The following is a 20,808-nucleotide window of genomic DNA, read 5'->3' on the forward strand; positions in this document are numbered from 1 at the left end:
GATGAGAAGGAATATGGGACAGAATATCATTTTATATTCTTTGTAATGTTTGCAGTTGATATAACAGAATTATCAACGAATGATAGCACTGTGGCTCCAACATATACCCAGGAGAGAAGTCCAATTAAATAAGGTATTAAATTAAATTAATAGCTGGTGACCTGAGTTGATGAAATTAAAATTAGAATGAATATTGTTCTTAAAATTATACTTCTGTTCTCTTCTGCCCTTAATTCAAAGGTATAGACCTTCACAGCATCGGGAAGTGAGTTGTTGAAGGACATCTAGGACTATGAACATAACAAGACATAGCCTACTAGATTGTATGAGGTATGAAATACAACTACCCATCGTTAAGGCCATAGTAGGGAGAAACTGTAGAAATGTAAATAACATAAAGAGGGACTCATATCTATGAGTAAAATGAATATAACACCAGTGGGCTAAACAACAAAAAAGATTTTATTAAAAAAAGTGTATAGGCAGGTAGTAATAAAATAGGGTCTGTGATCATTGTATGTAAGCTAAAAGAATTGTTTTTCACTTCTAGATTGTAACAAGAAACTTTTAAGTCCTGATGAAGGTGGAAATAAATGCATTACGAAATGCCGCGTCAACTGTTTTTTTAAACTGTGATTGTTTTTTAATTGTTGAAAGGATTTATGTATTAAATGTATCCAAAGTGATTTTTAACTGTGAATTAGATTGTAACCATTAGGGAGGTCCCAGGTACAAGATTCATTTTTTATGAATAAATAGTTTTTTAATATACATTTGGAAGTGTTTGTAATATGTAGAGTCACCCAAAATCTAGTGTTTAAGTCTGCCTGTCTGTCTTTTGCCCAAATGTTGAGCGAGTCCGCTGTAATACTAAACAGGTGACTCTTGTGTTTTTGGTAGAGTAACTACTGAATGTATAAAAAGAACTGACAGGGATAACTTTTTTGGAGTGTAAACCTACACATTTACAAGCAGCCATGGCCGCTGCAGGTAAGAGCATGGGGCGGCTTTTTTTTGGGTGGGGGGGGGGTACTTTGAGAAACGACCAAGAGAGAAAATTAACTAAATAATTAATTTTCCCTCATGGTCGTATCTCTAAATCTCCCCAGCCAGCCCCACTGTTCTTACCTGCAGAGGCCATGGCTGTTTACAAGTATATTTCACTATTCTCTGCCATTCTGTTAATCTGGCATCCACATACAATGTCATTTCATTCTCGCACAACCTGCGATGAATCCCTGTATTTCAATGTAAGTTTAATAAAGGGAAATCTTTTTACAACAGGGTGGGGTGGAAAGGGTGATAAGGAGCCATGCAGTTTTTGGTTTATATTCAAAATAGGACATGACAGAAGAAAGTGGGGGGGAAGGTATTTCTTTTGAAGTTGCTGGAATGTGCTAGTAGACACCGGATACTATTTCCTATTTATGTCCTATTACACCTCTCCTCTTTCCTTATTTAGCTTAACTATAAGGATAGTTTAGTGAGGTGAGTAAGGGATGTAAGTATGAGGAGGGTCAATAAACATAAAAGTATACATCATAATTTTCAAGAAGGCGTTATATCGCATCTTCAGCGTTCTACAAGACATCGAGAACTTGTTGTCTTGTCTACATACCAATTCTTGTTGTGCTTCTTGTTGTCCATTTAGCAAATGGGAGCCCTTCAGTGGAAATCACTCCACTCTTGATACTTGCCTGTGTACAATTCTACACATCTTTGTTAGCAGCCTTTTTGGGCATGCATCCTTTGGTGTAGTTGTGTTGTGTGTATGCATTGCTTCATTCCAGGCTTAAAGTGGTTGTCCTTTTTTATCATTCATAACTTATTCATCTTTTGCAGTGCAGATTAATGAAAAAAGGGCATGTTGCAAAATATTCATAGCTATGTCTTTGGGAGTAAATGTACATCTAGGCAGTTTAAAAGCAAACATACATTGTAACACCGGTCTCTGTGTATGAGTAGACATTAATGTAATAGGTTTTATCCTAATGTATAGTATTTAAGATCGCATGTATAAACATGAAAACTAGCCTTTTCTGTTATAATCCCTATAGTTGCCAACAGATGTTTCCAAGTAAAGTCATGACAGCCAACATGTTCATTCACAAGAGACAGGTAAATCAACCAAATAAATAAATATGCAATAAATGGATCTACCAATCGAAATGACATGAACGTTGCTTCTTTCCACTAAACATCTGGAATTCTTAAAAATGTCTTTGATATAAACATATTTACTAATTGATATTGATTACAAAACGGTTAATTTAAAGAAAATCTAAGCCCAAGCATTAACAAGGGTTGTAATTTTTGCAGGAATTAATAAATACAAATTCATTTTTAAAATAACATATGGTCAGTGGCAAGAACTAATCATAGTCTCATTAGTGTTGAGTGCATTGAAGCAGAGAGGATCAAGTGTCAAGAATAAGTGGTCAAGTCCCAGAGATTGCTGAGTGTCTGTAAAAGTGGCTGACATTTATACCCATTTTGTTAGCCACTTTGTGGAATCTGCATATCGCCTGTCTGACACCTGCTGAGTTTCTGGCTTACGAAACATACTTGTCACTTGAAAATCCTAGTGCCTACAAACAAAATATTGGATTTCTTCCTTTAGTTTTTTGCCTGAAAATATAAAATAGCTTTGGATACTCATACATACATATCTTTCAGCATGTATACTTGTTCATCATTATATTACCATTATAAGAAGTGTTTCTAGACTTTATTTATACTTGAAGTAGAAATGTATATGGATCTGAAGATTAAAGTCGATGTGGAAGCTCTTTCAGGAGTCAGAAAATGTTTCATATGAGAATGACATAAGGTTAAAATCTTTTTTTGCTGTAAGGCAGTTGGTGTTTGTAAAATGCCTTCCATTTTTCACACCACCCACCAGTCCCTTCACAGACCAATTTTGAAATTCGAAACATCCCACAAGGCAATCTTTTCACGCCGGCCTACACCATTGTAAAGTCAATATGAATGTATTCAATACATTCATCAAAATTAAAGATTTCACAGCAATTAACTAAATTATTATTCCAAGAGAAAATGTACATACTTATTCCTAGGCGTTTTCTTACAAGCTAAGCAGGCATTTTGAAGGTGGCAAATTTCATTAAATTACACATGTTATGGTAGGGTTATTCAGAGACCAAGACAGGCTTCACATGGCTCATGTAACTGTTGAGTACACCACTCACTTCAGTAAGTGCGTATAATCTTAAAAGACAGTAGCCTTCTATTGACGTTTTAAGTTTACTGTTCAAACTTTGTCACCTTAGCAAAAAAAACGTTTCAAACAAATTATGCTGTAATGTCTATGAAAATTTTGATTTTGATTTTCTTTATCTATGAGTTCTATATAGCGCTACGTGTTACTTTGACCTCTTCAAAGTGCTAGGGAACAAACAAATAAATGGCAGGAGGACAGAGAGGCAGGGTTAGAGTCCAGATAGAACTGGTCATTCACCTGGCATTTTTTGGTTAATCCCCTTGTACGATTCAATGAATAACGGGTGCTTGCTTTCTTAAAAGATCTTTGTTCAGAGGATTATGAATTGAAGGTAGTTAGGTACAGAAAGGAATTGTAGCGCTATAGGGTCTGATTACGAGTGAAGGTGCTAGTTATCACACCTCATAAATAATTATACTCTCGGTTAAGTAATTTACTGGGTGCGGTAATAGAGCCTATTATAAGTTTTGGGGCATTAACATGTTGATTAATACCCCAAAATCCAAGTGTTATGGTAAATACTGTACACATTTACCTTGTTACATTTCGGCAGATTTGACCAGCCAACACTTAAGAAGGGTTGAGGTATTTAATTAATCTAGTTACTTTAAATGCCTCCCAGCTAGTAATTTCGACCAGCGCACAAACAGGGGTTTACACATGGGTCTGAATAAACCAACTCAGCCGTAATCAGGCTCATAGTATTCCTGAGAGTTCCAGAGTTTCAGACCTTGCACCCACTGAGATCTCCCTCCATACAACCATCTGTATTTTTTTTCCAGCCATCACATTTTGAAAAGAAATGCAGTGCATGTGGTACATGAGAATGTATAGACGGACAACACTCTGATTTGGGTGGTTAACAACAAGCAAAAAGTAGTGAAGTGAAATTGAATTGCAGGCTGTGGACACCATAGTGATGAAGGATAGAAAGCTGAAGACAGATACTTATAATACAAAGATTTACCAATAGATACATTTACTTGACAGAAAAAAACTTAGGCTGATCATGAAGAGTAAGGAATCTGAGAAAAATTACATTTTGACTATGCTGGCGGTACTTTTGTAGTAAACTGTGTGCTTCTTGGGGGAGTCTTGAAGATTGGAATTTGACAGAATTAATCACAATTGAAGATTGTATCTATTGATGTTTTTTGTTTTCAGAATTATGTTAAACTACCCATCTAAATTTAAATGCATTAAAAAGTAATTGTATGATTGTGTATTAAAGCACAGTATCCAATGCAGCATCATTTCCTGGTCTTCGCCTCGCAGTGGATTCCCAATGCCTTAAAAAGTTTTATTAGCATATTTCTCTGTTTCACAAATTCTCACTATGATGACTGTAGTTTGTGGGTTAAGACAGTCTCAGCTTATTTGGCAAATTGCTTGAAATATTATTATCGTGCCCTAGTGTCAAACACATGTGAGCTTCATTTATTGTCTGAACCTAAAATCATTGAAAACCCAAGTTTTTGGGACACTGATTGATTGAAGATGCAAACCTGTTGATGACTGGACTGTTGATTTCACCCTCAAGGAATAGCTTCAAGAAATGTGTGGATGCGGAAGTCTCGGTTTCTATACAGCTCTCTTATTATTGATGTTATAAAATCTATTTTCTCACGTTAATTACTTCCTTTTATTCATTTTGGAAATAATATGCTAACTTTTGCCAAAAATAATAGGATTTCCTCTTAAAAAATTATCCAGCTCTCTTATTGTTTTCACACTGAAACACTTCTTCACAAAGACTATGAAGCAGAAAGTTCCAATGCCGTTTTCTGACTTTGGAACCCCATAATGTTTCTCTCATTCAATGCATTGATCATCAGAAAACACCCTGACCAGCCTCCCTGTGAAATATAAGCTGTCTGTACTGTGCTTGGGGAATTGCCCCTTGGCTGCTAGAGTAGAGAGACAGTCATCTTCACTTCTGTAAATGGATTTAAAAAACACCTTTTTACCTTAATGTCTCCTTCATTAGAGAGATAAAGAGTCAGAAATTGAGAGTGTACAACAGAACTTATGTTTCATGTAGTCTTTGAGCTTCCCAATGCATGACTTTTCAAGTGCCAGACCAAAATCAGATTATTTTTCTTAATATTTTCTTTCCAATCAGGGGGCTATGATGTGCCTGCATAGCTCACACTTATAATAAAGTCTAAGCATCTTTGCAATGCTAGACAATAATACTAATACCATGACCATGTCATCTTCTAATGAATTTTCTATTTCTCAGGTAAGTCAAAGATCCGAGATTAGCCAAAACATAATAGAGGGATATGGGGCTCTGTCACATTTTGGATTAAAGGGGTTCGGGATTGTGATTGAAGGATTGGGGTGCAGATGCCAGACAGGTGCAGGTAAGAAGGCAGAAAAGAGCAATACAGGATTAAGTCAATAAAACACCATATAAAAAGCTGTAAGAAAGCACACTTGTACATATGGTACACACGTGTAGATACACAGAGTACTTATAGAATTACCAGCCATTAACTTTGAATTTACGGAATTTACGTAAAGGGCTCTAGAGCTCCTTATGCAATACTACTGCTATTTAGGAGCAAACCTTTTCAAATAGGGGTTGCTCCCTGATTTGGATGGAGACGGTTCTATTGAGATCAAGGAAACACATCACACCAGTGCACAATCTCATAACACATACATCTATGTGACTGACCTCCCACAAGAGACGCATTCCATTCCTTTAAAAGGAAAAGGATTTTAAGAGAGACCCCATACTACACACAAGCCCCATAATAGGACTTGTAGTGACAGACTCCATTCACAGGAGTTTTGCTAATCCTGTGAAAGAAATGTAGTACATGCGTGAATAACAAGTTGTTTGTCTTCGTTTTCCTCCATTACATTGGTATATAGGTGTTAGGCTCCAGATATCTCCCAGTCAGGATGACACTCGAACAAAAGGATGGCTGGTGGCCCTTTAAATCAGGCCCAGCTGTAGGTGGAAATAAGAAAGGCTCCTAACTGACTTCAGATTGCTGCTTTGAACAGAAAGCAGACAATGTGTGGGCACTGCTGAATCTGTGCCGGTTTTGGCAAATTACACTGAGAAATATTCAGCTTGTTTCACTGGGACCAGCCGGAAGAGGCTAAAGATAAATGGAGGATGGTTTCTTGGGGTCATTTGTGACAAGCTGGTTTCGGATCCTGGATCTGGCTCAATTTAGCTGCTGTTCCGGGATCCGGCTGGATCCTTCTAATTTCTTGCACTGGTGCAATGGATGCTCTGCAGTGCAACAATAGGTCTGTCTGTTTAGCAGACTTTTATAACATTTCGTAATAATGCGCTATGCATTATAATGCAACAGGACATAGGTCAAACCACAGTGTAGTGCAATACTAAAGCTGCAAAAAATTGGCTAAAACATATGTAATGTAAGACATACTTTTATAGCGCGAACTGTTACCCAAAGGGTATCCTGGCGCTTTGACTCTACCGACATCACACACAGACAGGATCACAAAGCTCTAGGGAAGAGATGGGACCTCAGACCCTTTTTGAAAAGAGATAATTCATTCAAACTCCTCAAGGAAAGTGGGAGAGAATTCCAGAGCTTAGCAGCAGTAAAGCTAAAAGAGCGGCCACCCATCCGTGTCCTCTGGATTCGAGGAACTGCCACTAAATAAGCAGAAGAGGAAAGTAAAAGTCTGGCTGTCGAATACCATGAAAAAAGTTCCTGAAGTACAATAGGCCCCTGTCCATGAAGTGCCCTGAAGACTATGCAGGAAGCCTTGAAGCAGATCCGCTGATGAATAGGCAGCCAATGGAGGTCTCTAAGTGCCAAAGATGATGAGGTTGAGCGCATCCGAGAGAGGCCCAACTTGGCTGCCATATTCTGGATCCGCTGCAGTTGCCTAATCAGGGAACTAGGGCCGCCTAGAAGCAATGCATTGCAGTAATCAAGTCTACTGAGTACGATACTACGTACTACTTCAGGTCTGGCCGATACAGGTTACATGGGGAGGATCTTACGCAGTATTCGTAGCAACAACATGCAGGTGCCAATAGTCTTGTTTACAAAGGCATCCAACTGTAGTTGTGGGCCAAAGATGACGCCAAGGTTGCGAGCAGCGTTCGCTGCTTCGACAGTAACCAAGGTAGTTGGTGACCAAAAGTCCACAGGCAGAGGGCGAGAAATTTTATCCAGTGAGCAATGCAGCACCTCTGTCTTTGATCCATTAAACTGGAGGGAATTATGTCTCAACCAGTCCGCAGTGGCTAGCATGCACCGATGAAAGGTCTCTGTAGAGACGGCATCCTTACCCTCAAAGGAGAAGATGAGCTGCGTGTCATCGGCATAGTTTATTACAGTGATGCCGAAGGATTTAATCAGCCTAATCAGGGGGCAGAGATAAAGGTTAAACAAAATGGGGCTGATTGCTGACCCCTGGGGCACTCCTTGCCCCACCTTTCTGGAGCCGGACCTAAATGGAGGTAAGGCCACCACATGATGCCTATTGTGAAGGTAAGAGACAAGCCAGTCCCGGGCCAAGCCAACCACCCCGTTTTCTTCCAATCTATTGATTAGAGTAGAGTGGTTTACCGTGTCGAACGCGGCCGACATGTCAAGCAGCACCAAAAATGCCGCTTGACCACTGTCGACACGCGAACGAAGATTGTCAAGAACCACCACCAGTGCAGATTCCGTACCATGAGCTGGCCAGAAGCCGAACTGGGCTACATCTAAACAGGCATTGGTCTCTATAAAGCTAGACAGAGATTTGGTGACATATTTCTCCAAGATTTTAAGTGGAAAGGGCAATAAAGAGATGGGCCTGTAATTCACAGGACAGAGGGGGTCCAGTGTGGCTTTCTTTAGTAATGGAGATACCACTGCCAGTTTCCAGCTGTCAGGAACCATGGCAGTGCTGAGGGACTGGCAGCAAATAGAATATAGAGGAGGAAAAATCTCCTCATGAAATAGTTTCCAAAACTTGTGTGGCAACGGGTCCAAAGGAGAACCCGAAGAGACACAGTTGGCCAAAATACAGAAATCCTCATAGGAAGGAAGAGTGAAGCTGGACAGCGTTGGGTGTGCAATAACTTCCCTGGTGTCAGCTGGAGTCAAAATGGACGGTGGCTCAAAGGTGGACTGGTTATTAAGAGTACTAGAAACAGAGAGACCACTCAAAATATTGGTAATCTTGTCTTCAAAAGTAGAGGCCAGGGAATCGCACAATTCCTGTGAAGTAGGAATGCTATTAGTGGCACAGGCAGCGTTAGAGAGATTATTAACAATTTTAAAAAGAGTTTGCGACTTGTTAGCTGCATGTGCCAACGTGTTCTCGAGGTACCTGGCTTTGGTGCATTTTATCTGTGCTTTATAGCCCAGAAGTGATTGTTTAAAAATAATTTTGTCTGCCTCAAGGTAGTGCTTCCTCCAAGTTCTTTCAGCTTGTCTACAGCGTAGTTTCAGCTGAAGGAGTTCATTGGAGTACCAAGGGGCAGTGTGTTTGAATCTATCCTTCACTTTCCTCAATGGGACCATTTTATCTAAAGATTCTGTAATCCGTTGGCAAAGGCTCTGATAACTCTCCTCTACTCCTTTCTCCATGGTAAAATCACAAGGTAGCAAAGCAGGCAAAGAAGAGCATTTCAAAAATCTAGACCACTGTCTGCTGAGTTTGGTGTTACCACGCAGTTATCTATAAAAAAAGTCATTAGGAAGTTGTAATGAAAATTGAATAAGGGCATGGTCAGTCCAACATTGAACGGTTATATCCCCGATCTTGACCCAGGTGTCTTCAGCAAAGACCAGATCCAGGATATGACCCCTCAAATGAGTTTGGGAGAGCACCAGCTGCTGAAGGTGGATGTTGTTGCAGGCCTGGCATAGATCTTTGTATGCTGTATCCAAGGGGCCATTCAGCCAGAGATTAAAGTCACCTAAAACCATGAGCCTGGCATGAGTATTTGAAAGGTCATAGATGAGATCCACCAGATCATGTGAAACTGTCGTGGCACTGCCAGGTGGTCTGTAACAGAGCAGGCCAGAGTACAGAACTCCCTTATGACCTTTAAGCGAGAAGCCCATCAGTTCAATACCTTGAACTTTTTTGATCTCAAACTCTGTCAGATCAAGTGCCTCCCTGAAAATAAAGCCCACACCTCCTCCGCCACCCGCTCGGGGATTATGCCTGATCTTATAACCAGGGGGGCAGGCCAGCCCAAGCTCCACCCCACTGTCAGCTCTTGTCCAGGTCTCCGTGAGAAACAGCACAACCAAACCTTGAAAATCGATTAGGAGTGATATTTCCAAATGATGTTTACACAAGGACCTAACATTGAGCAGGACTATTGGTGGTTGCTAAAGACTGGCCGACCAAGCAAGATCGCTGGCCTACCTGAATAAGTTCTTCCCTGGAATAGACGTATCGAGCCAGAGCAGGATTGGCAGCATGGCTGGCGCTGGTCACGGCCTGTGCGCGGACGGGCGCAGACGGGCTTGCCTCTGGCGCACCTCCGGCGCGCCCGCTGCGCGCTGCACGCTTGGATGTTCTGCATTATAAACACCGTAAAGCGCGAGAGTCCTACGAGTCAACCTCTGGACCCGCGACCAAGATGGCGCCTGAAAACCGGCACCTTCCTGGTTCCCACACCTAAGATGGCGGCCAAATCGCCACGGCGCGGTTCAAGTAAGCCCTAGATCGGCCTAAATCCCGCAAATGCGGGGTGAAAAACCTTTTAAAGTGTGGGTAAGAGCTAGGAGTGATTTTGCGCAGCAAAAGCAGCGAAAGTAAAAAATGCGGCAGCGCTACACAGCAGCAGCGCGATTATGCAATGATGCTCCATAAAAGAATAAAATGGTTGTCAGCTAAGAACAGGGGTTTCAGAGTGAGCGAGCGCGCTGCAGGTCAGGTAAGCAAAGTCTACCTGTGCATGGATGAGTTCCTGCTTTTGAATCCTTCTACAAGCGCGAGAGTCCTACGAGTCAACCTCTGGACCCGCGACCAAGATGGTGCCTGAAAACCGGCACCTTCCTGGTTCCCACACCTAAGATGGCGGCCAAATCGCCGCGACGCGGTTCAAGTAAGCCCTAGATCGGCCTAAATCCCGCAAATGCGGGGTGAAAAACCTTTTAAAGTGCGGGTAAGAGCTAGGAGTGATTTTGCCAGCAAAAGCGGCGAAAGTAAAAAATGCGGCAGCGCTATACAGCAGCAGCGCAATTATGCAATGATGCTCCTTAAAAGAATAAAATGGTTGTCAGCTAAGACAGCTATGCATTATAATGCAACCGGACATAGGTCAAACCACAGTGTAGTGCAATACTAAAGCTGCAAAAAACTGGCTAAAACATATGTATGCTGTGTATGTGATATTTGTGTAGAGCAGACTGTCAACAGGCACAACCGTTTTGAAGAGGTTTTTAACTTTGTCTGAACACGATAAATGCCTCCATGGATTATTATGTATTAGTCTTTCATAAGAAAACTTAAGATGATTTCACTATTGTATGCTTTAAAGAAAATAAGGAGTAAGGCTGAACAATAGTATTTCACAATCAGTACTGGCCCATTGAAGATATCAATTCGGAATATGTTGTAAAAGGGATTGGTATGAATTGCACCAGATTTATACAGACATACCAGCGTGGGTATTTACTAGGTGCAGTAAATACTTGGTATTCTGAAGTTTATGGGATCGAAACACCATTGATACCAAGGGCAATTAGACCCCTACAGTATTAGTATTGTTGGATGGGCATATTTTATGTGTCTCGGACATTACTATGGTTTTGAACTGGTATTGTGCCACTTTGTACATGTAGAAGCTTTTGCGCATTAATTGAACTATGCATTATGAACAACCTGCAGAATAATAACTTACCTTGGAGTTCACATGCCTACACTTATATAATGTTATTGCTGCTGAAACAATTCTGCTGTGACCTGTTGTAGCTGGGAAAAGTGGCTTATGCTAAAAAGGCTTTAGCTAGGCCTTGACGCCAAAGTATTCAAAATGGATGTCTCATATTGATTCTGCTATGTTTATTATTTCGGCTGCACATATTTAGGCAAGTCACGTTAGTTTATTTCCGAATTACGCTGTTCTGGAAGCAGACTCTCTAGAATGGGCTCCTAAATGTAACTTTCCTTCAAGGTTCTTTCGCCTGCATGAGGTATTGCATTCATTGGCAATGGCTCACTGTTGTTTTCTAACTAGTTCTGGCATCTCTGGATGACATTAGCATAAAAGGGACTGAATCAATATTCATGTAGTCGGATAGTGTTTAGGTGGCAATGTTGTATGGTGTTATATAATTCAGTGTTCTGATTTGTGGAAATTGTAATTCTTTTGCTCACACCATAATGAATCTGCACTTTCCATTTTATTCTTTGAGAACATTTCCAATATAAACCGTTGATTTTGGGGGTGATCCAGAACTCTGATGGTGATTTTCCAATGCTACAAGGTATGCTGTGCAATTTCTTACTGATTTTGCTGCTCAATTGAGACTTAGGGACTGATTATGGTGTTGGTGGATGGGTTACTCTGTTACAAACGTGACATATATTCTGTCCGCCGTAATACAAGTTGCTAAACCTGCCATCTTTTGGCATGATTTCCTCTGTCTTTTTTGTTTCTGACCTCCTGTTTTTTGACTGTGTGCTGCAGTTTATTGTTGCTGGTTTTAGGACTCTGAGCACTTTACCACTGCTGACCAGTGCTAAAGGGCGGGTGCTCCCTGTCTAATTTGTATTGGTGATTGGTTTATCCATGATTGGCATATTTGATTTACTAGTAAGTCCCTAGTGAAGTGCACCATGTGTGCCCAGAGGCTGTAAATCAAATGCTACTAGTGTGCTAGCACTGATTGTGCCACCTAGATGAGTAACCCTCCAAACATGTCCCAGACCTGCCACTGCAGTGTCTGTGTGCAGTTTTAAACTGCCATTTGGACCGTGCAAGTGCACCCACTTGCCAGGCCCAAACCTTCCATTTTACTACATGTAAGTCACCCCTAAGGTAGGCTCTAGCAGCCCCATTGGCATGGTGCAGTGTATTTAAAAGGTAGGACATGTACTAGTGTGTTTTACATTTCCTAATATTGTTATACTTTTAATTTCATTGTTCACTAATGCAAGGACAATTTCTCTCATAAGGTAACATGGGGATTGCCTTGAAATATCTTTTTAGTGTAATTTTCCATTTGGAACAGATGGAGATTTGGAGTTTGAGGACTCTGAACTCACAAATTAAAAATATATCTTTTGTTGAAATTGGTTTTTAAATTGCGTGTTTCAAAGTGTTTGAACTTAAAAGGGCGCATTTTCTTGCTTAACCCATCTATACCTTTACATGTCTGTAGAATACATTTCTGGATTGGCTGACAGTTGGACTCTAAACAATCACACAAAGGGAGCTGATGTGTGCCTTGCATATCCTGATGGGCCATCACCAGGCTGATGGGCCATCCTGAGCCAAAGTGGTGGGAGCTTGCATCTGAACAGGCCTGTGACTGTCCTCACACAAAGCTGTCTCCACCCCTCTGTAATGTGTCTGGAGCCAGGTCATGTCAGGGTCTTGTGCACTGCAGAGAATTTCCTTTGAAGTTTGCCTACTTCAAAGGCAAAACATGATGTGCATATTGGACCTCTGACACCCCAAAAGCAGTACACTTCTGGACTGAGAACATACTGCCAGGAAGAAGAGCTGGATGCTGTAGGAGGGACTGCCACTCTGCCTGTTGCTTTGTTGTGCTGGCCTGCTGCTTGATGCTTCTGTCCTGGGAGTGAAAGGACTGTACTTTGCTTTCTACATCCTACTTCCAAGGTTCTCCAAGGGCTTTTTTGTGCTTGCCTCCTGTTAAGAATTTTCAGGACCATCAAAGACTTTATCTACCAGTGCCTGAGCTCTTCTGTTGAGAGCCCTGACTTACCAAGTGGTGCCAATTCTAGTTCCTTAGCCCTTGGACATGCAAACTGATGATAAAATTCATGCATTGACTATCAACACTTGTTTTCATGATGCAGCACCTGCTTTGTGACTGGAAAATCACTTCAGCATGAATCGCGAACACTGTGTCACCGACGTCTGAGGGCACTTGCTCCAACTCCAACGCAGCACCTGATTTGCTGCTGAAGAATAGACGCAGCGCCTGCTTTGCAGCTGTGAAATTGCCACAGTCACTTTGACGCAGCACGTCTGGATTTTCAGCGCATCATCCCTCGATTCCGACTTTTCATCGATGTTGCACTGAAGTAACGGAAGCAGCTTGTCCGGAAATTTCTGCATCACCTTCCCTTCCAGTAAGGAACTGACGCATCACCCCCCTTGATAGTAAGGAACCGATGCATCACCTCCCCTGCCTATCCGTAAGGAGCTGACGTATCACCTCACCTGTGGAGTAAGGAACCGATATATTGCTTTCCTTTTTTGGCGCCTCACCTCCCCTGAGCGTGCTTCGGCTTTCATTTTTGAGGCATCCAAGGTACTTTGCGCTAAAAGAAATGCATCCATTGATTTATATGGACTAAACTTGCTTAATCTTTTAAAAGAGATATCGTGACTTCTGTATGTTGGATTTTTGTTTTATTCAGATAAATATTTGCTATTTTTCTATACCCATGTGGACTCCTTTTGTAGTGTTGTCACTGTGTTACTGTGTGTATGTAAAAATATACATTGCCTCTGAGATAAGCCTGACTGCTCATTCCAAGCTACCAAGGGGGTGAGCAGGGGTTATCTTAGCTATGTGACTCTCTTACCATGAGTAGAGTGAGGGTCCCTACTTGGACAAGGTGCAAACCACTACCAATTAGAAACCCCATTTCTAACATAAGTTCCATATGATATAATTAAACTGTAATTTGGCGGATGGGATATCCATCACGTGTGTGATGGAGTAACCCTGTTCACCAAGATTTCAATCAGGCCCTTAGACTATTTATGATTTAGCCTATTATTCTGTATTGTCCTTTTACTGAGAGCCTACATGGTAATGAATGTATGCATCTGAAGTATCATTTCTGTTTTGTGCCTTTTAAACATTTGTAATGAATCTTTATAATATTTCTAATTCCGCCCTAGAACTCACTTATTGAGTCTGGCCTTTCTTATTTGACTGTATTTTTTATAGGCTTATTTGTACTTTATCTTGGGACACATTGTTCATGAAATTGAGGGTTAACAGCATGCCCGATGGGCGTGGTATTGAGGTGTTCTTTGAGATACACCCAAGCCTATACACCCATACACATATGCCCTTGCACCCCCATCTATTTTACTTTGTGAGATCACAAGCGCAATAACCACTTTCTTTATTTAGGGTACTCTGTACCACATTAAAGACATTTTGAAAATTCTGTTTATTCTTCATGGCTTACTTGTTTTATTTTTTTATGCAAATGGTCTATGTTCTATTGGTTTACTTTATATATACTAAAGGAGGACCGTTTTGTTAGATAGTTATCACTATGAACTACTGATGCTTCTATGTATGAATGGCTGTTAGGCAGTGAATAAGTCAATCAATGTTATATCCAGGTAATATTTTCAATTAGAGGTGGGATATCAGGACCGTACTGATGAATACCGATGTTCTTATAGTCTAGCTTGACTCCTAAGGACTCCGTGAAGAGGCTAAAGATAAATGGAGGATGGCTTCCGAGGGGCCACTTGTGACAAGTTGGTATTGTATCAGAAGAATTCTATCTAGACCAAGCTGGGGACTTTTCTACAGATTAAGAGGAGAGCCACATCAGGATAAATTCATCAGAGCCAATTTGAGTATTGAGCAAGGTTCAGTGCTTGATGGTATCATAGGCTGCAGAGAGGTTAAGCAGGACAATAACTATCAATGATTATTTTTAGAGATCAAAAGAGCATAACCAAACACTTGGCCAGTGGTTGTCTCTGTACTGCATTGTGGTCTGATAGTTTGGAGAAAGGCTTTGCTTTTTTATCTTCTCATACATGAGGTTGATAACAGTTTTTTCTGTCATCTTGCTCAGCAATGGGAGGTGAGGGATAGGGTAACAGTTCTTTGAAAGGGACAGGAATGGACTAGTTTTGGTAATATTTTGGAAGAGGCCTTGGCCTAGTGAAGCTTTAAAAATGGCCAGTCAGAGTGACAAGGGTGTCCCAGAGATTGTCTTCACAAATGAAGCTCTCATTACATTGTTTGCATGTGAAACAACACTCATGGATTTCATTCCAGTCCACTCTTAAAAATCTGCTGCTTGGTTGCTGTTGTGCAAAACCCCCATGTATTATGCAACCTGTGCCTCAAAGGCGTTTTAATCTCTTTAAGAATGGCAACACGAGAGAGATTAGTGTTGCATTCAGACTAAGATCGTAAAACGTCATTTCTCCTTGGACTTGCAACAGTCTGCTCCTGAAATCCCTCTCTAGACAATGGAAAACACTGGCTTTTCCAGGCACAGCTGTTGTAATACTCAAGTGACGAGAGAAGGTGACATATGATCTAGCATTTTATATTTGCAAACAATTTAAACATTTGCTGACCTTTTTTCGCTTGAAAGATTTCAGGAAAGACACGACCGCAAATGTCTCCAACCAGAAAGAAATACGAATTTCTCACCTAAAACGTTCCTCGGGTTACAGTTCTAATTATGAAACTCTTCTGCTGAACACATCTGAGCCCTGGGCACGGAGTCTTTTTCCCTGCGACTCTAGAGAGAGTAAGTACACAGTGCCATCGGATGCCTCGCATTCCAAACCGGTTGCCTCGTAAGTGCAATATTTACCAGATTTAGAACAGCTTGGAAGGAAGAATCGTCGCTGTGCAGATCAGCAGATTAATGCAACTTTTTCAACTTAAACAGTTTGCTGTGGCCTGAGGTTCTCTTCCACCCATGCCAGTGGCAAATAGCAAACTAAAGGAGACAAATCTTTTAAACCTGACTTTCTCAAACGAACGCACTGTAATCTAAGAAAAAAAAGTTTGTTAAAGTGAAATGGGTTTTGTTGGTGGTGTTTTTGTTGATTAGTTTATGTGGTCCATGCTATCTGCTTCTGTTTTTCTTAATTATTTTTTTTACTTTGCTCTCTCTGCTGACTGTGCCAGATGTCTGTCGCAGTCGGCTTTGTATACAATATTCCACTGAGTCAACCCTTCTTCGTGATTCTGTGGCTTCCCTGTCACTCATAGTTGCCATGCTCTTATTGGTAGGTTTTCTGTGTTTGACCCACCCACAGGAGCGTTTTGGTTTCACCATCTGTAGATTCGTCATTCGTCTGTGGAGTGGCGCATTGGCTCTGGAAGGTATGTAAAACACAGGGATCGCTGTCCCAGCCACAGTACCCTGTTTTTCAATCAGAAACAGAAATTTAAGGCAGTCCCTCTGTCGGCGCTGTGTGATGGCCCATATTTACAAGGCCTCTCAAAGCCACTTTCTGTGGCTTTACATGGCCTTGTAAATATGACCCTCTTTCCCACAGTACTCTACATCAAAGGGGCATGTTATGGGTGTTGCTGTGGGTGTTCCCAGTCAACACCCATGGCTTTTTGACAGTGCCCCAATTTACAAGGATTTGTAAATCTGAGGCAGCGCCTAAAATTAACACCTTTCCGGGGGGGGGGAGGGAGGGATTAAAGTGGCGTAACAAAGAGAAACACTTTTATTTCTCCTCATTCTTTGATCTTTCTATGTGTACTGCATTCTGAAGCACACATAGAAGGAGCAAAACACTATTAACCCCTTGGATGCTTAAGATGAGCCCAGCTCGTCATGAGACACAGTGGAGCTGTGCTCATGACGAGCTGGGCTCGTCAGAACGGCCGCGGCACTCCCCCGCGTGGTGAATTCCACGCCTGTGCGGGCATTCTACGGGAGTGGGCGGAGTCATGACGAGTCCAGCTCGTCATGAGCACAGCTCCACTGTGCCTCATGACGAGCTGGTGCGGGGGTAATTCCCCCCTTTGCCGCGGGGGTAATTCCCCTGCGGTGCGGCCTCTTCCCCACAGTAAAGGGGTTAATGATTGTTTTTGTGTAGGAAGGGATTTCTTCCTGCACAAACACAATCATCCCCGCAATGCAGGCACCCTTGCACCAGAGTGCAAGGGTGCCTGCATTGGTGCATGACTGTTGTTTGTGTACTGGTGCAGGGGAGAGCACAGGAATGCAGTGTATTCTTGTAAATATGGCGCACCCCAGCGCTTTTAAAATGACTCACCTCGGCACAGCAAAACTGCTTGCTGCGCTGTGCTGCGTCATTTCATTGTAATTGTGCCCACATGATCGCTGTGCCAGTCGCAGTTGACTCTTTCTCATTCAGAAAGAGGTGAGTAAGGTAGTCACTCTCTCAGTGAGCTGACATGAACAATCATTGGCAATGCCAATCAGTCTTGCTTATAGTTATCAGAGATGTTTATGCTGTATGTGCTGTCATTGTAAAAGCACGTCAGTAGTGCTATGCAAAGTGGCTGATAGCCAGAATAACATTTATCATTTATAGAGTCCTTGCTCTGTTTGACGTGCAGTTTTCATGCTCTAAAGGGAGAACAAATATATGACACAACTTTGTTGTATGCCTTTTTATCAATAGCAAAGTTTGCAGATGCTCTCTGTCCAGGATTTGTAACTGCATTTTGGAGGGTGTTAGACTAGGCATCTTTTGGCGTGTTTCCCCTGACTTTTTGCTTTCTGACCTCCCAGTTTTGACTCTGTTTTTGCTGGTGTAATGATTGTGCGCACTTTCCTCAGTGCTGTCCAGTGGTAAAGTGCAAGTGATCCTGTATAAAATGTGTTGTGGATTGGTATTTCCATGATTGGCTGATTTGATTTATGTGTCAATCCCTAGTAAAGTGCACTGTGAGTGCCAGGGTCTATATATCAAATGCTGTTGGTGGACTGCAGTACTGGAGTGTGCCACCCACGCAAACAGCCCGTAAAGGGTAACTCTGGCCTGCCATTACAGAGCCTGTGCGAAGCCTGGGGCTGCCATGTCGACTTGGCAAGTGCACACACTTGCAAGTCCCTGAACCTTCCCGTTTCTACATGTGCGTGGCCCCTAAGGTAGGCCCAATGTACCCCCATGGGCAGGGTGCATTGTAAGTCAAAGGTAGGACATTCCCTGGTGTGTGTGGCATGTCCTGATAGTGAATTACAGCCTACATCGTTTTTAACTTTTGCAAGGCTAGCTGTTCTCCATAGGCCAGAATGGGCAGTTTGATCATTACATCCTATGTTCCTAACTGACTCAGGGAACATGGTAGAAAGTTGAGTTTAGTATGCCTGAACTCAGAATGATAAAATACATATTTTAGTGATGTTGGATATTAACATTCTGTGTTTGAAAATACCACTTTTAGAAAGTAGGTATTTTCTGACCTAACCATCCAGCCTGCCTCTGCTAGCTTGTGTATTAGCTGTCTGGTTTGTGAGTGACAGGGCTGGGGGAGACAGGGTGAGTCAGCAGGGCTGAATAAGCACATCTACACATAGATGGGTGGGAGAAGTAGCACCTGGGTCTGAATAGGGCTGGGCTCACCTTCCACAATGCTAGCTCCACCTCCTGTGGTGCGTCTGAGGACCCTGACCCACACTGACAAAGAGAGAAGGCGCACCCTGGCAGATTGCACCCCAAACTGGTTTGAACTAGGTCCAGGTCCCTCTACCTTCAGAGGACGAAGGAATTGCTGGTATAAATATTGGGGCCCTGACCCCAAGATTTTAGATCTCGCTGGAATCAAGGACTTGCCAAGAAGAAGAGCTGGAAGAGCTGCCAGGAGTAGTACTGCCCCTTTGCTGTGTTGTTGCTTTGTTGGGTTGGCCTGCAGCTGTTGTTTCTACCTTGGGCAGTAAAAGGACTGGACTGAACTTTCTCTACTTGTGCTGAGTATCTCCAAGGGCCTGGAACCGAGCTGGCCTCCTGTTAAGAAGTCTCAGGGACTGCAAAGACTTCACCAACCTCTGGGTACTGCTCCTGGAACCGTTGTTTCAGTTGCCACAGAGAAGAGGGAACCGCGACTGACTCCGTCATCCAACTCCGTCGCCGGCCTTGTGTCCTGAAGGCACCGCATCGAGCACCGCCTCACCCTGCACCGCACGCCTTGGTCTCACCGACGCCATCTGGACGATCGTCACCGAGCCGCTGCCTGCACCGCATCGAGGGACACTGCACCGTGCACCACTTCCACTTTACACTGTACCCGCGACGGTCACCACTACCGGCTCTGTCACCTGCACCGCGACCTGTCAGCACCGCATCGAGCATCGTCTTGCCCTGCATGGTAAGCCTTGGTCTCACCAACGCCGTCTGGACGATCGTCACCGAGCCGCTGCTCGCACCGCATCGAGAGGCACCGCACCGTGCACCGTTTCCACTTTGCATCGCAACCACAACGGATGCCAAGACCGACTCGCACCTCTGTGTGAGCCGCACTAAGAAAGGTACTGTGAACAAACCTGTCCCACAGTTGTTGGCCCGTACCAACGCGGTCAGTTGGAATCTGTTGTTTTCAGCATCACTGTAGGTTAGGACCGAGCTACAGACTCGTACGAACTGTGTTTTCAAACGTAACTTGGCAATTTAGAGACATTTTGCAACACAACTATTTTTTAAAGTACTGTACTGTGGATTGTTATTGTATTTGGACTTGTTTAAGTATATAAAAATATTGGATATTTTTTTAACTGGTGTGGTGTCTTTTTGTAGTGCTTACACTGCATTACTGCTGGATATGCGCAAATGCTTTACACACTGCCTCTAAGATAAGCCTGACTGCTCGTGCCAAGCTACCAAGGGAGCGAGCAGGGGTTATTTTAGATGTTACTCCCTTATCCTGACTAGAGTGGGGGTTTCTGACTGGCTTTGGTGCAAACCTTAACCAACCAGAAATCCCATTTCTAACAGAGGGTTACATGCAAATATTGACAGCAGGTCCAAAACTCACATAGGTATCTCTTGGTTAAAAGAAGTATTTTTTGTTAAAATCTGCAGATGAAGCAGCACATGATGGATTATGTGGCAAATGCAGCGAATCCCTAATAATGCAGAAGAAAACACAGCTGCAGAAATGAATAATTCCAGTGGTTCTGCTTACTGTTAACTAGGCCAATGATGTTTATATCCTCTAATTCAGAAGAATGGAATACAAAGGGCCTAAATATGAGTCTGGCAGTCCTCGGACTGCCAGACTCATGGTGAGGCGGCAGTGGCAGTCTTCTGACCACCACATTACAACCTTGGCAGTCGTGCTACCCTGGTACCGCCGACTCTGCCAGGGAACCTCCATTCCCTAGCTGTGGCCTGGCAGTTTTGAGGCAGTAAAATGATGGGCAGTACCGCGCGGTGAAAAGAGTGGTGATAAGGAAAGAAAGAGGGTCCTACTGAGCCCCATTGTGCCTCACTCCATGTGGATACACACAGGATGGCACAATATGTGCCACCTTGTGTGCATGGACCCCAGCAAGGCATAGACTTCACGGTCCAGACTGTGCTGGAACTTCCTTTGACGTTCCCATTGCGGTGCCTATTTTATAGGCACTGCCCTGGGAACGCCAAAGAAACGACCCATCAGTGACTAAAAATGTCATAATACGGCTTGTGGTTCTCAAGTGGGTTTGGCGGT

At 42.7% G+C, this 20,808-nt stretch overlaps 1 protein-coding gene across 1 annotated transcript in view; it reads left to right on the top strand.

Annotated features, from left to right (window-relative positions):
* Positions 1–20,808, top strand: part of TGFB2 (transforming growth factor beta 2) — a 404,063-nt gene that overhangs the window by 231,055 nt on the left and 152,200 nt on the right. The gene's annotated exons all lie outside the window — the stretch shown is intronic.

This window comes from Lissotriton helveticus, chromosome 6 (genome assembly GCF_964261635.1).
Source record: "Lissotriton helveticus chromosome 6, aLisHel1.1, whole genome shotgun sequence".
In the NCBI taxonomy this organism is placed as follows: domain Eukaryota; kingdom Metazoa; phylum Chordata; class Amphibia; order Caudata; family Salamandridae; genus Lissotriton; species Lissotriton helveticus.